The following is a 9,002-nucleotide window of genomic DNA, read 5'->3' as shown; positions in this document are numbered from 1 at the left end:
CATTCATTCACTTACTCTTTACTCACTCACGCTCACTCACTCCCACTCCCTCATTGTCTCACTCATGCACACCCACACTCACTGTCATTCACCCACTCTCTCACTCACCATCACACTCTCTCACACACTCTTCACTCACTCTCTCACTCACACACTCTCTCACTACCACTCACTTGCTCTTCACTCACTTTTACTCGCTCTCACTATCACCCACCCACTCATAGTCACTCAATCTCACTCACTCACACTCTTCACTCACTCTCACTCACCCACTCACACTAACTCACCCACACTCTCACTCAATCTCCCTCTCCCACTCAATCTTATTCACACACTCACTCTCATTGAATCTCACTCAATCTCACCCATTCACTTACTCTCACTCACTCACCCACTATCATTAATTCACTCTCACTCACTCTCCCACACTCTCACTCACTCACCCACTCTCACACTCACTCTCAATCATTCACCCACACTCTCACTCACTCTCACCCACTCACTCATTCTCTCACTCGCCCACTCTTACTCACTGTCTCACTCTCACACTCACCCTCGCTCACCCACTCTCACTCTTCACTCACCCACACACTAACCGACTCACTCACACGCACACACTCACTCACTCACTCACTCTTCACTCACCCACTCGCTCTCAGTCACACACCCACTCACTCACTCTCATTTATTCACTCACTCTTTACTCACTAACCACTAACACTCACCCACTCACACTCACTCACTCCCACTCTCTCATTGACTCACTCATATGCACTCACTCTCTCACACTCATTCACCCGCCCTCTCACTCACTCACACTCTTCACTCACTCACACTCTCACTGCCACTTACTCGCTCTTCACTCACTCATTCTCACACGCACTCACTCACCCACTCACACTCACTCGCCCACACTCTCACTCACTCCCACTCAATCTTATTGACACTCACTATCTCATTCACTCTCAATCTCACTCATTCACTGACACTCACTCACCCACACTCACTCACTCACTCACTCACTCACCCACCCACTCAGTCATCTCACTCACTCTCTCTCACTGTCTCACCATCATTCACATTCTCTCACACCCACTCTCACTCTTCACTCACCCACCCACTCACTCTTCACTCACCCACACACTAACCCACTCACACTCACTCACTCACTCACTCTTCACACCCACTCACTCTCAGTCACTTACCCATTCAGTCACTCACCCACTCACTCACTCACCCAGTCTTCACACCCACTCACTCTCAGTCACTCACCCACTCACACTCTCACTGCCACTCACTCGCTCTTCACTCACTATCACTCACTCACACGCTCACTCTTAACTTATTCACTGTCACACTCACCCACTCACACTAACACTCACTCACCATCTCACTCTTACTCACCCACTAACTCTCACTCACCTACTTACAGTCACTCACTCTCACACCCACTCTCACTCACCCATTCACTCATTCTCACTAACTCACACTCTCTCACTCACGCTCACACACTCACTCACTCTTCACTCACTCACTCGCACCCATTCAACCACACTGTCACTCACTCTCACGCAGTCACCCACTCTCACTCACTCAGGCAATGGATCAGCGTTCTCGTTGCGCCCCCCGTCAGTACCCAGGCTCGCCTGGGGAAGCCAATGATCCTTCCAGCAGACTAAATTCTACAAGACGACGCCTGAGAGCCAAGTCAAAGAATCCTAGTCATTATCCCAAAGCCGAAAGCAGCAACAACGACCAGCCTCAAGAGCACCTAGCAGTTGGACCTGCTCTCCGAATACTACAACTGAATGTTGAAGGCCTCTCTGCAGCCTAGCGACGCCTCATCAAAGTCCTCGCCCACCAACACTCCATTGACGTCATCTGTCTCTAAGAGACTCACGTTGGCACAGAGGAAGCGGGCCGTTACACCATCAATGGCTTTGATCTTCTTTGCTACGAATAGATTCAGGACTGGACATGGCCCCTGCTTGGCCAGCCTTCACAAATGGGGCAGCAGCCCAACCCCACGGGTGCTTGTGGAGAGCAGCAAACAATGCAACACATCATTGAAGCATGCCCTCAGCAAAGACTCAAAGGAGGACGTCACCCTTCATACAGCAGATCAAGAGGCAACTGCTTGGCTAAAGGACTTTGCATTCGCTAAATAAAATACTCACTCTCTCATTCATTCTCACTCACTCTCACACACACACACACGTATTCTCACACTCACCCACTCTCACTCACTCTCACTCACCCACTCTTCACTCGCCCACACACTCACTTTCTCACTCATACTCACTCACTCACATACTCACTCTTCACTCACTCACTCACTCTCACTCACCCACTCACACTCACTCACCCACACTGTCACTCACTCTCACTCACACCCACTCACACTCACTCACTCCCTCATTGTCTCACTCAAACACTCACTCTCACACTCTCATTCACTCACTCTCACACTCTTCACTCACTCACGCTCTCTCACTACCACTCACTCGCTCTTCACTTACTCATTCACTCTCACTCACACACTCACACTCACTCACCCAATCCCACTCACTCACCCACTCCCACTCACTCTCACTCACTCACCCATACTCTCTCTCTCACCCACTCACTCACTGTCTCACTATCATTCACTCAGTCTCACTCACCCACTCTCATTCTACACTCGCCCATACACTAACCCACTCACTCACCCTCACTCTCTCACTCACTCTTCACTCGCCCACTCACTCTCAGTCACTCACCCACACACACTCACTCACTCTCATTCTTTCACTCATTCTACCCACTAGCACCAACTCGCACTCACTCTCACTCACCCACTCTTTCACCCACTTTCTCTCTTCACTCGCCCACACACTCACCCACTCACTCTCTCACTCATTCTTCACTGACTCACTCACTCACTCACACTCACTCACTCTCACTCACATGCTCACTCTTCACTCACTCTCACTCACCCACTCACACTCGCTCACCCACACTGTCACTCACTCTCACTCATACCCACTCACTCACTCACTCACTCATTGTCTCACTCTCATGCACACTCACTCTCACACTTTCATTCATTCATTCTCTCACTCACTCTCTCACACTCTTCACTCACTTACGCTCTCTCAATACCACTCACTCGCTCTTCACTCACACATTCTCACACTCACTCACTCCCAATCACTCAATCTTATTGACTCACTCACTATCTCATTCTCAATCTCACCCATTCACTGACTCTCACTTTCTCACTCACCCACTCCTACTCACTCACTCACTCACCCACTCTCACTCACTCTCACCCACTCACTCACAGTCTCACTATTATTTTCTCACTCACTCAACCACTCACTCTTCACTCGCCCACTCACTCTTCACTCACCCACACACTAACCCACTCACTCACTCTCACTATCTCACTCATTCTTTACTCACTCACTCACACTCACCCACCCACTCACTTTCACCCATTCACCCACTGTCTCACTATCATGCACACTCACTCACTCTCACACTGTCATTCACCCACTCACTTACACTCTCTCACTACCACTCACTCGCACTTCACTCACTCACTCACACGCTCACTCATAATTTACTCACTCACACTCACCCACTCACACTCACTCACACCCACTAACTCTCACCCACTTACAGTCACTCAGTCTCACACCCACTCTCATTCACCCACTCACTCTCACTTACCCATTCACACACTCATTTACTCACATTCTCTCACGCTCACACACTCACTCACTCAGTCAACCACACTCACTCTCACTCACCCACTCACTCTCACTCACTCTCACATTCACTCACACACACGCATTCTTACACACCCTCACTCACTCTCACTCAATCACTGCCTTACCCACTCTCTCTCACTCTTCACTCGCCCATACACTCACCCACTCACTCTCTCACCCATTCTTCACTGACTCACTCACTCACACACTCACTCGCTCTCACTCACATGCTCACTCTTAACTCACCCACTCATCTCACTCACTGACCCACTCACTCCTCACTCACTCACCCACACTGACTCACCCACACTGTCACTCATTCTCACTCACTCTCACCCACTCACACTCACACTCTCACTTGCTGTCAATCACTCCTCACTCACTTTTCACTCACCCTCACTCACACTCTCTCATCACACTCTCTCTTACTCTCACTCACTCTTACCTATTCACTCTTCACTGACCCACTCACAACCACTCTTCACTCACTGCCGCAATCACACTCTCACCCCCACTCTCACTTACCGACTTACTCACTTTTCACTTATTCACAATCTCTTACACACTCACTCCCACTCACACTCACTCACTCTTCACTCTCCCACGCATTCACTCTCTCTCTCCCTGACACACACACTCATTCACTCTCACTTACACTCTTACTCACCCACACGCACTCACTCTCACTCACACTCTTCACTCACCCTCTCACTCAGTTTCAATCACGCACACACTTACACTCACTCACAATCACTCTTCTCACACTCAGTCACACACACCCACTCACACTCACATACACTTACCCACTCTCATTCACCTCACTTTCACACCCACTCTCACACTCACTCACCTACTTAAATACTAATCACTTACTCAAACTGTCTCACCCATTCGCTAGCTCTCACTCACCCACAATCACTCACTCTCACCCACTATCACTCATTCTCACTCACTCGCACTCATCAACTCACTCACAATCTCAGTCACTCCCACTCACTCACTGTCTCTCACTCTCATGGCACCCACTCATTTTCACTCTCACTCACCCACTCTCTCCCTCTTCACCGACCCACTCACTGTCACTCACCCACTCACACTCACTCACCCACACTGTCACTCACTCACTCACACTCACTCATTGTCTCACTCTCATGCACTCGCTCTCACACTCATTTACTCACTCTCTCACTCACTCTCACATTCTTCACTCATTCACACTCTCACTACTACTCACCTGCTCTTCACTCACTCATTCTCACTCTCACTCACCCACTCACACTCACTCACCCACACTCTCACTCATTCTCACTCCCACTCACAATCTTATTCACTCACACTATCTCATTCACTCAATCTAACCCATTCACTGACTCTCACTCACTCACACCCACTCCCACTCACTCACTCTCACTCATTCACTCACCCACCCACTCTTACTCATCCACTCTCATTATCTCACTCATTCTCTCACTACCATTCACTCGCTCTTCACTCACTCATTCTCACTCACCCACTCACACTCACTCACCCACACTCTCACTCACTCTCACTCTCACTTAGTCACTCTCATTCACTCTCACTCAATCTCACCCATTCACTGACTCCCACTCTCTCACTTACCCATATCACTCACTCTCACTCATTCACTCAGCCACACTCTCACTCTCCCTCACTCACTCTTACACACTCTCACCCACTCACTCTCTCTCACTCACCCACTCACTCTTCACCCACTCGCTCGCTCTCACTCGCACTCACTCTCACTCACCTGCTCACTCTTCACTCACCCAGTCACACTCACTCACTTTCATTCATTCACTCACTCTTTACTCATTCACTCACACTCACCCACTCACTCACCCAATCACTCACTGTCTCACTATCATGCACTCACTCACTCTCACTGTCATTCACCCACTCACTCCCACTCACCCACTCACTCACATTCTTCATTCACTCACTCACACGCTCACTCATAATTTACTCACTGTCACACTCACCCACTCACTCACACTCACTTACCCTCTCACTCTTAATCACCCACTAACTGACACGCACTTACAGTCACTCACTCTCACACCCACTCTCATTCACCCACTCACTCTCACTCACCTATCACTCACTCTCATTCACCCACTCACTCTCACTCACCTATCACTCACTCTCACTTACACTCTCTCACTCACGCTCATGCACTCACTCACTCTTCATTCACTCAGTCTCACACATTCAACCACTCACTCTCACTCACTCTCTCATTCACTCTCACTCACACACACACATTCTCACACTCATTTACTATCACTCGCCCACTCTCCCACCCACTCTCTCACTCTTCACTCGCCCACACACTCACCCACTCATTTATCACTCATTCTTCACTGACTGACTCACTCACACTTACCCTCTCACTCACTCTCATCCACATGCTTACTCTTCACTCACCCACTCACTCTTCACTCACCCACTCTCTCCCTCTTCACTCACCCACTCACTCTCACTCACCCACTCACACTCACTCACCCACACTGGCACTTACTCTCACTCACACCCACTCACACTCACTCCCACTCACTCATTGTCTCACTCTCATGCACACTCGCTCTCACACTCTCAGTTACTCACTCTCACTCACTCTCACATTCTTCACAGATTCACACTCTCTCACTACTACTCACCTGCTCTTCACTCACTCTCACTCACACACCCACACTCTCACTCATTCTCACTCCCACTCACAATCTTATTAACTCACACTATCTCATTCACTCTCAATCTCACCCATTCACTGACTCTCACTCACTCACCCACTCCCACTCACTCACTCTCACTCATTCACTCACCCACCCACTCTCTCACTCACTCATCCACTCTCATTATCTCACCCACTCTCATCACTGTCTCACTATCATTCACTCACCCTGTCACTCACCCACTCACTCTTCACTCACCCACTCACTTCACTCACCCACACACTCTCACTCACCCTCACTCTCTCACTCACTCTCTCTTCACTCGCCCACTCACTCTCAGTCACTCACCCACTTACACTTACTCACTCTCTTTCATTCACTCACTCTTTACTCACTAACACACACTTGCACTCACTCACGCTCACTCACTGCCACTCACTTACTCTTATTCACTTACTCACTATCTTATTCACTCTCACTCAATCTCAGTCATTCACTGATTCTCCCTCTCACACCCACTCTCACTCACTCACGCAGCCACACTCACCCTCTCACTCTACCTCACTCACTCACCCACTCACTGACACCCACTCACTCACTCACTCATTGTCTCACTCTCATACACACTGTCTTACACTCTCATTCACCCACTCTCTCACTCACTCTTCACTCACTCTCTCACTACCATTCACTCGCTCTTCACTCACTCATTCTCACTCACTCTCACTCACCCACTCACACTCACTCACCCACACTCTCACTCACTCTCACTCTCACTTAGTCACTATCTCATTCACTCTCACTCAATCTCACCCATTCACTGACTCCCACTCTCTCACTTACCCACTATCACTCACTCTCACTCATTCACTCAGCCACACTCTCACTCTCCCTCACTCACTCTTACACACTCTCACCCACTCTCTCTCTCTCACTCACCCACTCACTCTTCACCCACTCACTCACTCACCTGCTCACTCTGCACTCACCCAGTCACACTCACTCTCATTCATTCACTCACTCTTTACTCATTCACTCAAACTCACCCACTCACTCACCCAATCACTCACTGTCTCACTATCATGCACACTCACTCACTCTCACTGTCATTCACCTACTCACTCTCACTCACTCACTCACATTCTTCATTCACTCACTCACACGCTCACTCATAATTTACTCACTGTCACACTCACCCACTCACTCACACTCACTTACCCTCTCACTCTTAATCACCCACTAACTCTCACACCCACTTACAGTCACTCACTCTCACACCCACTCTCATTCACCCACTCACTCTCACTCACCTATCACTCACTCTCACTTACACTCTCTCACTCACGCTCATGCACTCACTCTTCATTCACTCAGTCTCACACATTCAACCACTCACTCTCACTCACTCTCTCATTCACTCTCACTCACTCACACACACACATTCTCACACTCATTCACTCTCACTCGCCCACTCTCTCTCACTCTTCACTCGCCCACACACTCACCCACTCATTTATCACTCATTCTTCACTGACTGACTCACTCACACTTACCCTCTCACTCACTCTCATCCACATGCTCACTCTTCACTCACCCACTCACTCTTCACTCACCCACTCTCTCCCTCTCCACTCACCCACTCACTCTCACTCACCCACTCACACTCACTCACCCACACTGGCACTTACTCTCACTCACCCACTCACACTCACTCACTCCCACTCACTGTCTCACTCTCATGCACACTCGCTCTCACACTCTCAGTTACTCACTCTCTCACTCACTCACATTCTTCACTCATTCACACTCTCTCACTACAACTCACCTGCTATTCACTCACTCATTCTCATTCTCACTCACTCTCACACACCCACACTCTCACTCATTCTCACTCCCACTCACAATCTTATTAACTCACACCATCTCATTCACTCTCAATCTCACCCATTCACTGACTCTCACCCACTCACTCACTCTCACTCATTCACACCCACCCACTCTCTCACTCACTCATCCACTCTCTTATCTCACTCACCCACTCTCATCACTTTCTCACTATCATTCACTCACCCTGTCACTCACCCACTTACTCTTCACTCACCCACTCACTCTTCACTCACCCACACACTAACCCACCCACACACTCACTCACTCACCCTCACTCTCTCACTCACTCTCTCTTCACTCGCCCACTCACTCTCAGTCACTCACCCACTTACACTTACTCACTCTCATTCATTCACTCACTCTTTACTCACTAACACACACTCGCACTCACCCACTCACTCACGCTCACTCACTGCCACTCACTTACTCTTATTCACTTACTCACTATCTCATTCACTCTCACTCAATCTCAGTCATTCACTGATTCTCCCTCTCACACCCACTCTCACTCACTCACGCAGCCACACTCTCACTCATTCTCACACTCTTACTCACTCTCACCCTCTCACTCTACCTCACTCACTCACCCACTCACTGACACCCACTCACTCACTCACTCACTCACTCATTGTCTCACTCTCATACACACTGTCTTACACTCTCATTC

Source organism: Amblyraja radiata, chromosome 35, assembly GCF_010909765.2.
Source record: "Amblyraja radiata isolate CabotCenter1 chromosome 35, sAmbRad1.1.pri, whole genome shotgun sequence".
NCBI classification, from domain to species: domain Eukaryota; kingdom Metazoa; phylum Chordata; class Chondrichthyes; order Rajiformes; family Rajidae; genus Amblyraja; species Amblyraja radiata.
The sequence above is the reverse complement of the archived record's forward strand: the minus strand, read 5'-3'. Positions refer to the sequence as shown.